We start from the raw sequence: 17,033 nt of genomic DNA, 5'->3' as shown, positions 1-17,033 counted from the left end.
GGGATAGCATTTGAAATGCAAATAAAGAAAATAATAATAATAATAAAAAAATTAAAAAAAATATTATTTACCGCTTTTAAAAATACCTGTTTAAAGGTTTCTATATTCTGTTATAGGTTATTTAATTCTGCATTTTGTTCCTTTATTATTTTTTCATTTCCAATGAATCATTTTACTGTAAAATGCATTTTTAAACTGAATAGAGTTACATCACTCTCCCCCTATCCTTTCCTACCTCCAGTCCGTGCCAGGTACTCTCTCTAACCTCTCCTATATGGCTTCACCTTCTAATTAGTAGCCTCTTTTTCTCTTTTTAATTATTGCCACACACATATAAACACACACACACACACACACACACACACACACACACACACACACGTATATATAATCTCCTGAGTCAAATTTTTATTGTTGTATATATACAGTTTCTGAGTTAAGCACTTTGTATTGGATAATCAATTACAGACACAAACTGGGAAAAATAATTCTAGTTTCAGAAGTAATTTTTTTGTCCACTTTTTTTGTATACGAGAGATACCATGGTACCTCTCTCCTTCCACTCACCATCCCTATTGATATGGTCATCGTTCCAGTTTATGGAGCACTTTATGGGAAACTTGTCACAGCAAACTTTATATATTTTGGCTTATAAATTTTTTCTTACCCTCCTTCTATGATGTTCCCTTAGCCATAGATTCAGCAACTGTGTTAAAGATGTAGCTATGGGTATGATATAGATGTGGCGTTTAGAGATGGACCCCACATGATTACTTGAATGTGTCCACTCATGGTTTTCTATGATGGTCTCCATTGGCTGTATAAAGGAGCCCATTTATTAGGTGTGGGAGCTCCACTTATCTGTGGGTATCCATATTATATTTTCATTATAGTAAGAAATTATTCAAATCTAGCAAGATGACTGTAGTAGATTATTTTCTGTGGTCCATGACATGACCTCACGAGTTTCATACATTGACTAGGAATCGAGAAGCGGGCATGATTTCCCTTCTGCTGAATAGATTTTAAGTCCAACAAGAGAGCTGCTGGTTACCAGTATTTGGGTGACGCTATTGCACCTTTTAGGGATATCTTACCATGGTTTTATTGTAGGTCAGAGATGGCATATCCGAGTAGGACTATTAGTTACTTCTCTAGCTTAATAGATCACATAATATTTTCTGGTACCAACATAGCTAAGATGTCAGAATTCAAGGACTCAACTAAAATAATCTGACTTCTGTGTCTTCAGTGTTCACTGTCATAAATAATTGGGACTTAACTTCGCTAATACAACCAAGGGCTATTTGATGTAAGGTTCTAGGAGTCTTTTGGACAACGCTGACCAAATATTTTATGTCAGGTATTGGGACATTGTAGTTTTATACTAACTATGGTATATTTATCATCTCAAGTGGCATAGCTTCTCGTAAGATACATACGGTCGTATATATTTCATGTGGTTTTAAATAAATATAAAGTAATATGATTCTTTCATTCTTTGTAAACCAACTGTGGCGACTGATTTAGGCTATTTTACCATTTGTATTTTTATGCTGACTCATCTATTACTGATCCACACCTCTGCTGTGTATCCTCCATCTATAGGTTTTTCACTTATTTCATATAAACTGTGTCAGATATCTGCTTTTCCAGATTTTACTCCACATTTAAGGTAAATACGTTAATCAAGTGAAAAAGCTCTTTATACTTACTATAGAAGTAAGCAGATAGATTCTGTAGCTGGCTGGTTTTACTTACCAGGGTCCTATAAGTGGAAACCTGCTGTGATTCACTAAACTCTACATTATAATATCTGGAAGCTTCTTCTTGGTTTGAGTCTAGATCCAAGTAGCCTAACAATTCAATTACTTCATAATTCTATGAGTTTGAAGAAAAGTAGGCTTCCTGGGAATTGTCTCAGAATGCAGAGGAATAGAGCTCATTCCTTGACGAGAAGCATTGTGCTTTGAGCATTTCTCTCAGTGATGGTGGTATGCCGGTTTGGGAGAGAATCAGGAGACACTCCATTTCAATGAGTACTATTGCTTTCAGGTTTATAAAACATACAGGTGACTTTTTCAACATTTTCCAATTTTAGCTCAAAATGATTGCCTGTGGTTATTTCCTAATCAATCCATCTGTGACTGAGATCAAACCCAAAGGTCCTTTTTGAAAGAAGGTTGCCTTTCACAAGTGATTATTTTTATTTCGTTTATTGGGTGGTTTTGAGTATTTTATTTCATCCTGTTGAATTTTCTGCATATTTTATTTCACTAACTTTCTCTTTGTCACATATACATATATACACATACAAATATATACACAGATATACACATATGTACACCTAAGCATACAAACATGCATACATGTACACATGTATATACACATATGCATACATATATGCATATATATGTTTCATGCACATATGTGTTGATGTAAAGTTTTATACATATATACATATATATGCTTATACTTATATATGTTCATATACATATTATTTAAATGTATATTTGTAGTTTTATATATATATAGTTATATACATATATGTGTATATATATTAGTGAATATATATTTGTCTTAAATGGATTTTATGTTCAGATTGAAGTAACAAAGAAATCTTAAGATTTTAGAAGAAATTCAGAAGGATTCTAGAATTGTTTTTGTTTGTTTGTTTGTTTTGAAATCTTGAAGTATTTATAATTCAATTTCACATTCATCTGCCTCACCAACCAAATGAATCAAAATAAAAGATGTATTTGCAGGGGCAATAAAGAATAATAAAAGAAGAAAGGCAGAATCAAAAAATTGGCATCTTTTTCTATTTTTTCTCACACTACATGCAATAAAAAGTTGTCAAAACTCATGTTATATTTTAATACATACTTGAATGTATGGCTGGATTGTTATAAATCTAATGATACAAAAATCCATATCATAAAATACTACTAGGTTAAAATCAGCTGTTAGTGATTTTGAACAGAATTAAAATCTTCTTTCCTTAAAGTTTCCAATCATTTTATTTGATAATCTCCCAAAGCCTTTGCCACAGTGTCTGGTCCAGCACTGTTCAGTGCCCTTTATTTTCCACTCCACGGTCCTCAGGCAGCTTTGTCTGTTCCACTGTGGTGAGCATGTCTCTCTCACAATGCATAATATGGGCTGTGTCAGGTCAAGGCCGGAGAGGGCTTCAATGACAGTTAACACTTGGTTTCCTGCTGTCATTTTTATAATCCTTTATTTGTTTAAATGACTTAGATAGATTCAATACAGAATTTCATTACTGAATAAATGGGACAAATATTTAGGTAAAGAAAATATTTAACATGATTTATTTATAGATTATATACATTAGCAAATTAGTGTTGCATGGCTTGACAAGATAATCCAATGTGTAAAGACTCTTATCTCACAACCCTAGGGAACTTAGTCCAATTTTTAGAACCTGTGTATCTTTGGAGGATAGAAATGGCTCTACAGATTGCTCCTCTGGCTTTCACATACAAAAAGAGACATGTGTATCTATGACTGTACCCCTGTATGCATATATATGCATACATACACGCATGCACACATATACTCACATAAACACATGCATCTTTTTAAAAGAAAATGTTACAAATAAAGTATGATTTACTTCAGAATTATTTGATTAACCTAGCAATTGTATTCTATACTGTTTGCAAGTGCGTTTATACAGTTTGTAAGTTAATTATAAGTGGACATAGAAATATTATTAAGTGGATGCTCTTTTAATGTGTTCATTTTGTGGCTGATGAAGTAAATGTCCAGATTTAGCCAAAGCTTTAAACCACAATAGCCCACAGAGTCAAAACTTCTCCTGAACTCTTTTCCATGGTCCACATATTCCTTAGATCTCAGAAAAATTAAAGTACACTGGAATTATAAAAATGTGATCTATGTATCAAATAATTTTATGCCATTTAAATATTTTCTTTTCCATTAAAGAAAATTTCAAAAGATTACAAAACTATGCATTATATGTGTACATGTCTATCATTGTTTGCCTGTTTGACAATGAATATGCATCTTCAAAAATGTATGTAAATTGCTGCTTCAGAAAACATTTTGACATATCAGTTAAAAATTTTAAGTGTTTAAGAGTTGATAGCATATTCATAATTTGGCATGGAGAATTAGCTGAATCACAGTCTTTCTTTTACTCTGACACACACACACACCCAACACACCCCACCACCACCACAACCACCACCACCTTTCTTAATGAATGCAGATCTGGTAAGATAATTATTCTGAGGGGCTGGAGAGATGGCTCAACATATAAGAACACACCTTCCCTTTCTTGAAGACATTGTTTCATTCTTGGCTTCTGCATTCTAGCTCAGAATTTCCTATACTTCAATTTTGGGAGATCCAATACATTTCCTGGCCTCCTCAGGTACCAGGAACAAACATACTTCTTTCCTTACAGGTTGTAAGCTTATACATTATGGTTCCTGACTTTGTATTTTTATGAGATTTCTATGTTGTAATTTTATTTATTGTCAGTTAACACTCAGATTGATGCTTAGGTAAAGTAATTACTAAAATAAGAATATAAAATTAAAATTCTGCTAAATTATTCTTCAGAATAAAATTGCCATACTTATATCTCTGTATATATATATATATATATATATATATATATATATTTACATATTGCCCTTTGTACTGTATAATATATATATATGTAATTAGATTTTTCATATATGAATTTTTCAGAAATTGATGAGATGCTGTCTCTGTCCCAACACAATTAATACTAATGTCATATAATCACAAACAAATAATTGCAAAATCCTCTCTAATATTTTGCAACAGTGGACAATAATTGTATTTTAATTAAATCTGGGAGATATTGAAAACTGGAATACTTAATTCTCATAATCTGAATGAAGAGTCTAAATATGATAACAATAAAATTTTGAATTAGATTTTTGCTAGATGGGTAGTTGTATTAAATAACAGAAATCCAGGTTGACATTTTTGTCAGTAACTGCTCCTCTTATCAGAAATCTTTTACTTTACCACAGACACCACAATATGATTTCTAAGAAAAAGATCATGCTATAGAAAACAATTATTTGTGTCACAATGGGATGGTCATTGAATTTATATAATAGCTGAAATAACAAATAGTTTACAATGACCTAATAGTGGTATTATGCATGAGTGTTTTTTTAAACATTCTCTTCTATTAAGTTGACACAGGATTTTAGAATAAATGAACTAGTATTGTTGTAGATGGCTTTATAAAGATGACCCGAACTTGAACGTTATAGATAAAAATGTGTTGCATAAGTGGATATGTTCATAATTAAAAGTTCAATTATCAAGTATTAAAAGTTTCATTATCATATTGTGACATAAATAATTACAAGTATATAGAGCAAATATAAAAAAAAAAAAAACTATTGATTTGTTCACAGCAGGAGCTTTGCAGGCTATTGGGGGCATAAATGGCATCAAGAGCCACATCGCACTGTAAGCACTACAATTCAGTGTATTAATATGCCAGGGAAGTCCCACAGGCACAGTAGGGGCACAACTGTTATGATAGTTACCAACCTCTTTGCAATTAAATAGGAGTCCCACTCCACAAGAAGTAGCTCTTTTTGGTAATATGAAACCAGTTAAACCCCATTGAAACACAAGTGTTCTGGGTGTGTCATGACATGCAAATCCATGTGATACTTCACTGATGCAGACTCATATTGTTTTGCTGAGTGAAGACCTGTTGGAGGTCACGTGATGTTTGCAGAGACTATAACTAGGACTCAAAGGACAGTGACAGCATGCTTGTATAGCTCATGTTGCAATGCTTTGTTGGTCTCATATCTTCACAGAGCTTCACTTCATGGCAGAGAACTTGTCATGTCCCATCTGTTTCTGGTTGCTCTTGCAGACTCGTGCTCATTTGGCAGAAATCCCTACCCCGCCTCCCCCACCCCCGGAGAAAATTAGCTCAATAAGACAAAAATAAAACAAAACAAAACAAAAACACATTAACTAAATGTCCTTGCTAGGAAGCAGTAGTTAGTATATGTGGGTTCAAAGTGTTCAGAGAGTATGAACAGTAACAGTAATCAGACTACATCTGTACTATATATATATATATATATATATATATATATATATATATATGAATTGCTAAAAGACAAATTAATTTAATACAATTAATAAAAGACATCCATGATGTCTATGGTATTAAGTTTGTGACTTTAAACTCATAAACTCATAAATAAAAATAACATTTTTATGATAAGTTAAGCCATATTATGTATTTACAAATGGGAAATATTAATAAAAAATTTACACCAGTGTTAAAATTTCAATTTTAAGACTTAAATGTATAGACACTTATGAACAAACTCATTATTCTATCCTTAGCTAAAATAAAATCAGTATATTTAACATTAAAATTATAATATGAGCAAAAGGGGAATAACAAGGTGCACTTTTAGATGATCTTTTTGTGAAAGTTAGAGGATGAAAAGTGGCAGAGTTGCTGAAAGATCAAATTGAGAAAGAAGACTTTGTAGAGAGTGCAACTGATATGAGACTCAACTGAATTCACAATGTCAGGTTAAAGTCAGAGTTCTCATATTCAGTGAATACCTATGAATTCTACAGTTCACCTCCTTAAGTAAGTCACAGGCCCCACCTTCTAAAATAGAAATAATAACATACCAGTTCATAGGAAGGTTTTAAGTGTATTGAGTTAATATTTGTGAGTCACTAAGATACAGGACATAATGCAAATCCTATGTAAATGTTAAAGAGAAATAAAAATTTGATACCTCTTAGGTAGGATATATATACAAAACCATATGTAATAGAATGTGAGCAGATACTGCATAAAAGAAAAGCTAAAGAATATTTAGTTTGATTAAGACTAATTATTTAGACTTGAAGGTACAGAGTCCCAAGCTTTTGTCCCTTGACCTGCCAGTGAGGAGCAGAAGCACTTTTTAATGAGTAAGTGTGTCCGTATGTGCTAAGGAGAAAATGCTCTTGTGCCTTTCTTTTGCATAAATGTGGTCAAACAGGGTTTGTGGGTTTGCTTGCTAATTTGCTTAGGGCACCTTCTTTGGAAAAATTAAGAACTAAATGACATCCATCACCAGAGGGAGCAAAGACTTTGAGACCACCTGCTACTCGCTTTGACACATCAATGCCAACCTTTTAGAAAGTGTCTAAGCCACAGGGGGTAGTGGCCAGGTGTGTGGGCATATTTTGCGACTTCATTTCTGTGTTTGATCAGATGAAAGTACAAGTAGGTTATTTTAGGGATTTTAGGTTGTTTTTTTTTTTTTTTTTTTTTTTTGAACACTTTTGTAACGTTATGTTTCCTAGGTTATTCTTGTATTAATTTTTAAAGGCATCACTATAGAACAGTTTTGACATATTCCTCTTTCACTTTACCTGTTAAAAGTTTGCACTTCATGGTAACTTGTGATTTCTTCCTTTATTCTTATCTTTATTATAAAACATACCACACTGTTCTAATTTTGCCAATTTTTTTTTTTTTTTTACCATCTTTCCTTGAAGGTAAAGGCCTGATCTTATATATATATATATATATATATATATATATATATATATATATATATATATATATGCTTTAGAAAACCAGTACCATGCATAAAACTTTCTAAATGGAAAATAAGAACAGTTAAATCCACCAAGAATGCAGAGTGTCTGAGGTCAGGTTCTGTTGCTCAAATTACTTATATCCGTGCTGGGAAGAAGTAAAAAACAAACCTAGAAACAAGCTGATGAAAGAAGCTTTATTTGACTTATGATTGGTTAACGGATACAGTTCATCATGGTGAGGAAACATAGTGACCTGTCGTGCTTCATGCTTGGTCATGATGTAAAAAGATTGAAGGGAGGTTACTTTGCTCTCATCGGTCTATCCTGCCTCTTTGCCCTCCGTTTATGAAATCTGATACCCATTAGATGGCATAGATTATTATAAAATCCAGCATATTGACAATCAAGATATTCCACAACTACTTCTCTGTTAAAGTTTCCTGCATCCATACACCCTAATAACAGAAACTAAAGGAATTAATATTCTACTACAATGCCCTTGGACTTCAAAACAATTTTTCTTATCCCCAAATGAAGTAACAAAACTATATTTAAACAAAATATTACAGTACTGTGCTTTCAGAAAAATATGCATGTGTGTGCTAACACATGGGCACACACACACACACATCTGATACTTAAGTTTTATTTTATTTTATTGTTTTTTCTTTAATTTTATGATGTGAGAGGGCCGCCCACAGCCACACTCGAACCTGAAAGTCAGTCCTGAAAGGCAAACTGGGGCTGTAAGGGGCAAAGACTGTGAGAAAGAAAATGTGGCTAAGACAAAAAAGGGTTCTGATCAAAGCCTACAAGTTTAATAAAGTTCGGAGTTTATACAGCAGGGGAAGGCCATCCCCCACCACCCATTTTTGGAGCGGGTGAGAGCCTGTAGGCAGATCGTCAGGATGGTGTCTCTGGAACATCTAAAAGTCTTCTCAGCAGGCAGTGGCGACGCTTTGAAGAGCAGAGGCAAGTGTAAACAGTAGAGCCGGCTCTGCAGGTCGGAAGGGACCACCCCAGGTGATCCTATGCTCGTGGCTGCAGAGGTCTGCAACAGCCTGCTTCGAGGCTGAAGGGAGACAACAATGATGAATGTACAGATGGGGTTCATCTCTCTTGGAGTAAAAATTTTTGCCCAAAACCTTTTATGGGAGCCCATTGCCAAGATAAAAGAACAAAACAAAACAAAACAAAACAAACATAACAACTAAACAATTTTTAAGTAGTTTGAATATTTTTAAAGTTTGTGGGAATGTTAAAATTGGTTATGATTTTTTTATTTTTTATTTTTTATTATTTTCTTCATTTACATTTCAAATGCTATCCTCTTTCCTAGTTTCCCTTCCAAAAACCCCCTATACCCTCCCCCCTCCCCCTGCTCCCCAACCCATCCACTCTGACTTCCTGGCCCTGGCATTCCCTTATACTGGGGCATAAAATCTTCACAAGACCAAGGGCCTCTCTACCATTTGATGGCCAACTAGGCCATCCTCTGCTACATCTACAGCTAGAGACATGAGCTCTGGGCATACCAGTGAGTTCATATTGCTGTTCCTCCTATAGGGTTGCAGACCCCTTCAGCTCCTTGGGTACTTTCTCCAGCTCCTCCATTGGGAGCATCCATTGTGTTCCATCCTATAGATGACTGTGATCAGGGTTCTGTCAGCAAAATCTTGTTGGCATATGCAATAGTGTCTGGGATTGGTGGTTGTTTATGGGATGGATCTCTGGGTGGGGCAGTCTCTGATAGTCCTTCCTTCAGTCTCAGCTCTGAACTTTGTCTCAGGAACTCCTTCTTAGAAGGGGGGATAAAATACCCATGATTTTTAAAACTTATTTATTTTATTTAAATAATTTCCAAGCAGTTTGTTTTGAACACATTCTTACCTCTCCTCAGCTCCTTTCAGATTGTACCCACTTCCCTTCTGAGCCCCTCAAACTGAAGTAAAAGACACACATGGAAAAAAAAAAAAAAAGAACTTTTCAAATAAAACCAAAAGCATATTTAAACCCATGAAGTGATTTTGTTCTGTCCTGGACATGTTTTTGTCTTGAAGACATTCTTTCCATGGAGTAATTTGCCATCCCTCGCTCTTATCTTTCTGCCCCCTCTTCTGCATAGATGGCTGAGCCTTCAGTAGAGGAGGTTGATGAAAACAGTACTTTTTGTACTAAGCACTCCAAAGCCTGACCCTCTTTCTGTCCAGCTGTTTGTTTGTAAGTTAATTATCACCTACTAAGATGAAGTCTTCTTTGAAGACTATTGAGCAATGCTTGGCTTCAGCATTGAAGCATATTATTTTTGAGGTCCTTAAGTGAATAATAGCATTAGGTTTCTTCCACACGCCTGTGATCTTTCTAGTTTCAGTTTCTTGGCCACTTTAGCTGTGCCAGGCATGGCTTCCATCTCAAGGATGGACCTTTAAACCCAGTCAAACACTGGAATAGATTGTCTCCTCTGGTCTGTTACTCTCATGTAGAAACATCGTCTTCCAGGATGCGAGCATGACTCAAATTTATACTGCAAATGTTTCGAAGCAATTTTGTTCAAGGGGCTCCACACTCAATGGCTCTACTTCGCATAAAACTGTAACTCCTAATTGCTAACTATAGATGTGCTACTAGGAAGAATAGATGAATAGTTTTTCTTTTATGGATAATTTGTATATTCATGATAATATATTCATGAGATAAATAAAAACATAATTGTACATTTTTATGCAAAAATATTTTACATCTAAAACTAGTATGAATTATTATTTGAAAGAAAGGTGATTTTAAAAAAATAATTGAAAACAAAGAATACAAAGTAATAGATTGTAATAAGATCATGCAAATAAATTTATAATAAATCATAACATCATACAAAGCAAAAAGAGCATGTATTCATGTGCATAATGAAAATTAATTTTTTAAATTAACAGTAATGTTTACCATTATAAAAAATTAAATGATGAAAATGAATTGAAGCAATATTAAATGAGTTCATAATTTTATCAATAGAGAAAGATTTTGGAAGTTTTTATCTTCTACTTCTACTTCTACTTCTACTACCTCAGCTCCAGTGAAATGAATAGCACAATGAAGGATTCATCATTATATTATAATTTAGGTGTCTGGCACTATTTCAAGTGTTGTCCGTTGCCTATGAAGATAATCTGCATTACAATTCCTTTGTATAGTTTTAGGAAAAGCAAACTGTGGTGTGATTGAGATGTAGAAGTTATCTTATTTAACTTGCCTAAGAACTCAATAGTATGATCCCTGTGCACATGTCTTTGTGTCCTTAGTCAAATTATTGTTAATAGTTGCATTTTTTTCGATTTCATAATTTTCATAAAGGAGTCCTAAAAGTGTCACATGGATTTTAAAATACAAAAGCAAAGTACCTTGTTTCAAACTCAGATATATTGAACAGATTCACTTAAAATAAAATCTGCAATTTCTTCAGTGTTTAAAACAAAATAATCACTAGAATGCATACATGAAAAACTAAAGGAAAGAAGAGTATGTCCTAAGTAATACGGACCAGACAGTTCAAAACTACAGGTAGTAAATAAAGAAACTCATCACTGGAAAGCTGATTCCAAAGCAAATATGCAGGGAAAAGTTTTGTACTTATTTGTCTTGAAACTCAACCAACCGATTTTTTTTCACTTGTTAGTACTTGCTATCTATTTTGTTTTATCTTTGAAATTTTATTATAATGTTGAAATAATATGATTTTTTAATAATCACAAAGTTTACATGTTTTCTTCATATACTCAAATTAACAAAGAACCATTTTACTTTAGCTATTTTCATGGTATGTACCTGTGTATGTGTCATTAAATAACATGCATATCTACTCTTTAAATTGCATTTCTACCTTACATACTGACTGCCAACATGTGTGTTGGGATGTGGAAATGGAGTGTTAGGTAATATTAATGGTTACTATTATACATACTTAGCTCTTGGATATTCCTTTTAAAAAGTGTATATTTGTGTAACTAGAAAATATCATCCTGAGTGAGGTAACCTTGTCTCAAAAGGCCAGGCATGGTATCTATTCACAGATAAGTGCAAATTAGCACTAAAGTCGAGGATACCTAGGATAGACCACACAGACCCAAAGAAACTACACAAAAAGGAAGACCCAAGTGAGGATGCTTGACTCTCACATAAAAGAAGGGGGAGGAAAATAGTCATAGGAGGCAGAGGGAGGGAGGAAACTGAGGGAAACCGGATTGGGAATGTAATAGGGTAGTCAGGATCAGGTATGGAGAGGAACAGGAGAGAGGGACTGAGGCCCAGAAGAATAAATAGAAATCTGCAGCTGCTGCTGGTGGTGATGGTGAATCTCTAGGAGGTCCTAAAGACCAGGGATGGTGAAGCTCCGAGGAGTCAAAGCAGGTGGCCTTAGACAAGAAGCATAACATTGGGAATATGGGAACTAGAGAGGCTTCCTTCTGTGGCCATGCAGGACCACCACTGGATAAGGACACCAACCCAGTCCAAAATTTGACCCAAAAGTTGTCCCCTTTAAAAGAAATGCTGAGACAAAGTTCCAAGAGAGAGTGAAGGAATAGTCAACCAATAACCAGCTGAAATTGAGACCTTCCCATGGGGAAGCGATAATCCATGGTACTATTAATGACACATGAGCCTGTCATAACCATCCTCTGATAGGCTCTACCCAGCAGCTGACTGAAACAGAGGCAAATACCCACAGACAAACATTGTATGGAGGTCAGGGACTCTTATGGAAGAGTTGTCAGAAGAATTGAAGATACTGACAGAGATAACTTGGTAGGAAGACCAACGGAGTCACCTAGCCTGGACTTCACTCAGAGACTAAGCCACCAAACAAAAATCATATATTGGGTAGACCAAGGGGGATTCCAAGGGAGGCCCTGACCCACCCTCTTAGTAAAGAATTTAAGGGGGGGTATGTATGAGGAGGGATCCTATGAGGGTGGACCTGGGAGAGACAGCGATTGGGATGTAAATCAATCAAAAAGTTGAGATTCAACTTCAACAATCAAAAAAAGAAAAAAAAAGGAAGAAAGAGAGAAAGAAAGAAAGAAAGAAAGAAAGAAAGAAAGAAAGAAATAGTGTATGTGTTTATATCTCATATATATTTATATGTAAATTATATAAATATATAATATATAATATATCATATACAATATATCACATCTCATATATTGTATATACTATATTTGTATATCATATATCCTATATCATATACGATATATGAATATAGGATATATGATACAAGATTTTATATATATATATATATATATATATATATATCCTGAATATTCAGAAGACTAAAACACTGTACAGAAGTTTCTGGGTAATCTTGGCTCAATCTTTATTAATATTTGCCTCTTGTTTATAGTAAAACTAGTGAAGTAGCTTTGATTGATCATGTGTGTGCAGTTTTACTGGACCTTTTATTACCAGTGAACTGATTTCTGTAATTACCACTGAATTGCTATATGGAAACAATTCAACAAAAATGAGATCTTTTACAGTCATTTTGTCTTCTATACACTTAACTGACCACCTGGAAACTAATAAATCTTATAGTATCTTTGTGATGATATATTGTTCAAAATTTTTTAACAGTGAAACATTTTATATATGAACTTATGAGTTAAGTGTTTTTTTCCTCAGAATAGTTGTATGTTGCTGTGGGTATAAGTAGTTTAATCTCTTTTATTTATTGCTATTGAGTAGTAGTAGTCCAAGGAAGAGATGCATTCATCTACTGCAGGATGTGTTTTTTGGAAGTTGAACATAAATACAAATCATCATGCTATAAGCAATCATTCACAGATTTTCTATGTGTTGTAGCTACTGTGCGGTTTGATGTTATATATATATATATATATATATATATATATATATATATATATATATATAGTATTTTCATAATTTTTCAGATTTTCTTCTACTGGATCAATAGTAATAGGTTACCAGGATTTAATTTTGATTTTTGGCAACGTTGATAATGTGTTAATTTGGTGTGATTTGTTTCTCCACATTAAACTGTTTCTTTATAAATTTTGCCTATTTCCCAATTGGTTTATTGTTTCTACTCAGATTAGAAAGTTGTTATACATTATGCACATGAGTCATATGCTAGCATTTCAGTTTACCTATATTTATGCCCACTCTGAAGCTACATTTCACTTTGGATAAATAAACTATTTCAGAAAGTATCACTGTGAGATGTCCATAATGTCCATTTTATGCTATATAGGTTCATGTGAAAGGATTATTCTCTGTGTTCCGCTTTTCAAACATTTTCACTCTGAGACCTTTGACTGATTTTTATTTCATACTTAGATACCTTGTTTATTTGAAGTTAGTCTTTGCAGATATTTTGAGTTTGTATATATGATGATTCATTTTACTGTAGATATCCAGTTGTTTCATCATTACAGTTGAAAGAATTCTTGCTTAAATTGTTTTTATGCTTTGTCAAAAAATAGTTTATTATACTTCTGAGGCTCTGTTTATGTTTTCAATGATTTTTCTACCAGTCTATGTTTAATTCTCTCTAGAGCAACATTTTTGAGTCTTACTATAATATCTTGTATCTTGAGATCAGGTAAAGTGATTTTTAATATTAGTTTTCAACTTGACATAAGCTAAAATAACCTGGGCAGAAGAAATGAAGGAACCTCAATTGAGAAGTGAATATATATATATATATATATATATATATATATATATATATATATATATGTGTGTGTGTGTGTGTGTGTGTGTGTGTGTGTGTGTATGATATATATCAAAACCAAGAAACACTTTAAGATTAACATAAAATTGAAGTGGAAGAATACAGCTTCTAAATAAACTAAAATTACTTTGAAAAATAAATCAACCAGTCTGCCCTATAGATAAGTCTGGGTGGAGTTTTTTATTTCTTTATGATTGATGTGTAATAGCCCAGCCCACTGGATGCACTGCACACATGAGATGGTGGCTCCACTTATCTAATAAATCAAATTGTGTAAACCATGGAAAGAAACAAGTCAGTTAGTATCACTCATTCATGTCTCTCCTTCAGTTCCTGCTTCCAGATACCTGATTGAGATGCTACTATGACATTCTTCAATGATGAATTGTGATATAGAAATGATATCTAAATCAATCCATTCTTACAAACTTGTATTTGGTCAGAATGTTCTGTCAATGCAATAGAAGTCACATGACAACAGATACGAATTGTCTTATATCAACATGGATATTTGACTATAAATTTTACTATTCATGGGTTAATGTTTTAATTGACTGATTATATAAACGAATAACTGCTTTTGAAATTAATAAAATAATACAAGCATTATTAATTTTATGGGTTAATTATCATAACTATTACTATTTTCATGTATTATTGACTTGGAACTTCAGATATGAATATAATTTTATGAATATCAAATCCACTTTCCATTCTTTTTCCTCACATTTCTCACCTTATCTGAAACACCATCTTTCCTTCAAATCTTCATGTTCCTTTTTAATCCATCCCATGAATCTACATAGCACTGCTTTTATGTAGTAGTTATAGGACCCTCTAATAGATCCCCATGAATAGCCTCTCGGGGAACACATCCCTGGAAAAAAATTTGATTATCCTATCCTGGCATCCATCAGTTCTTATTATCTCATATTTTAGGTATAAGGCTTCAACAGACCTTCCCTCCTATGCACTGGGCTTTTCAATGCCTTATACATGTCAGATTTTGTACATATAATCATAACTTTTAGAGTTCCTATGTGTCATAGTCCTGTCATATGCATAAATTACTGTTTGCTTCAGGCTGTCATCATGTCTGGCTCTTATAGTATTCCTATGATCTACTCTGGGAACACCTTGAGCCTTTGGAGGTAGGAGTGTAATATTGTTATGTAGATGGGCTATTTACAACCATACACCCTGTAGTCTCTTATTTCCTTCATGTTGTTCAGTTTTGAGGCTCTGAGTAAGTCATCACCTACTAGAAAAGAAGTTTCTGAGGAAGAATGATAGATGTATTAATCTTTTGAGTATAAAGAAAAGACCATAAGAGGAAGCTTACTGCTATGCTTACCTATTAATAGGTACTATGTTTTCCCAGGGAAGTGTCCTATTGTGAGTATTAATCCAAGCAGAACGTTGTTTACTGTGCCTATAATATTTGTACCAATATCTTGTCAATTCAATCCTTAATGTAGCTCTTATGGTTCACATCTAGGAAATATAGGCAGGAAAGCTGAATCAAAGATAACAAATACTACTGTGGGTATGGGGCGGAGGGACATTATTTCAGTCTTATTGTGGGTGAAAATGATTCAGTCAGTATGGAAAGGGCCGTGAAGTTTCATTGGAAAGCTATAAACAAACCTACCATATGATGGAGCTACAGAGCCCCCGAGCAACTTTTCAAGTCTTGTTCCTATTTAAGAGATTTTGCATGCAGCAAAATGTTGGATATTGTTTATGTAGCCCACCTCAGGGACAAAGACAGATACTACCTCAGAATAAAAGACTGGAAAACAATTTTCCAAGCAATTGGTTCCAAGAAACAAGCTGGATTAGTCATTCTAATATCGAATAAAATTGACTTCCAACCAAAATTATCAAAAAAAGACAAGGAGAGGCACTTCATACTCATCAAAGGTAAAATCTTCCAAGATGAACACTTAATTCTAAATATCTATGCTCCAAATGTAAGGGTAGTTACATTCATTAAAGAAACTTTAGTAAAGCTCAAAGCACACCTTCCATCACAAAATAATAGTGGGAGACTTTAACACCCTACTCTCATCAGTGGACAGATCCTAAAAACAGAAACTAAACAGAGACACAGTGAAATCAACAGAAGTCCTAAGAAATGGATTTAACAGATATCTACAGAACATTTTATCCTAAAACAAAAGGATATATCTTCTTCTCAGCACCTCAAGGTACCTTCTCCAAAATTGACCATATAATCAGTCATAAATCAGGCCTCAACAGATACAACAATAATCAAATTATCACATGCATCTTATCAGATCACCACGGACTAAGGCTGATATTCAATAACAGCATAAATAATAGAAAGAGATTCTGTTCACTCACTGCCATTGTACTTTTTTTTTCAAAACAAACAAACAAAAATTCCCCCAAACCTCTTTACTAAATGAAAACAGAAAAAGGACATGGCTCATTCAACAAAGCAAGAAACACACATGGCAAGTACTGAAATAACTTAGTACAAGAAATGGAATTAGATGTCCACAAACTCATTAGAGTGTCAAAAATAAGGTACCAATTTATAACAGAATATATAATAGAAGAGAAGAAGAAGAAGAAGAAGAAGAAGAAGAAGAAGAAGAAGAAGAAGAAGAAGAAGAAGAAGAAGAAGAAGAAGAGGAGGAGGAGGAGGAGG

This window comes from Mus pahari, chromosome 18, assembly GCF_900095145.1.
Source record: "Mus pahari chromosome 18, PAHARI_EIJ_v1.1, whole genome shotgun sequence".
Taxonomy (NCBI): Eukaryota; Metazoa; Chordata; class Mammalia; order Rodentia; family Muridae; genus Mus; species Mus pahari.
The sequence above is the reverse complement of the archived record's forward strand: the minus strand, read 5'-3'. Positions refer to the sequence as shown.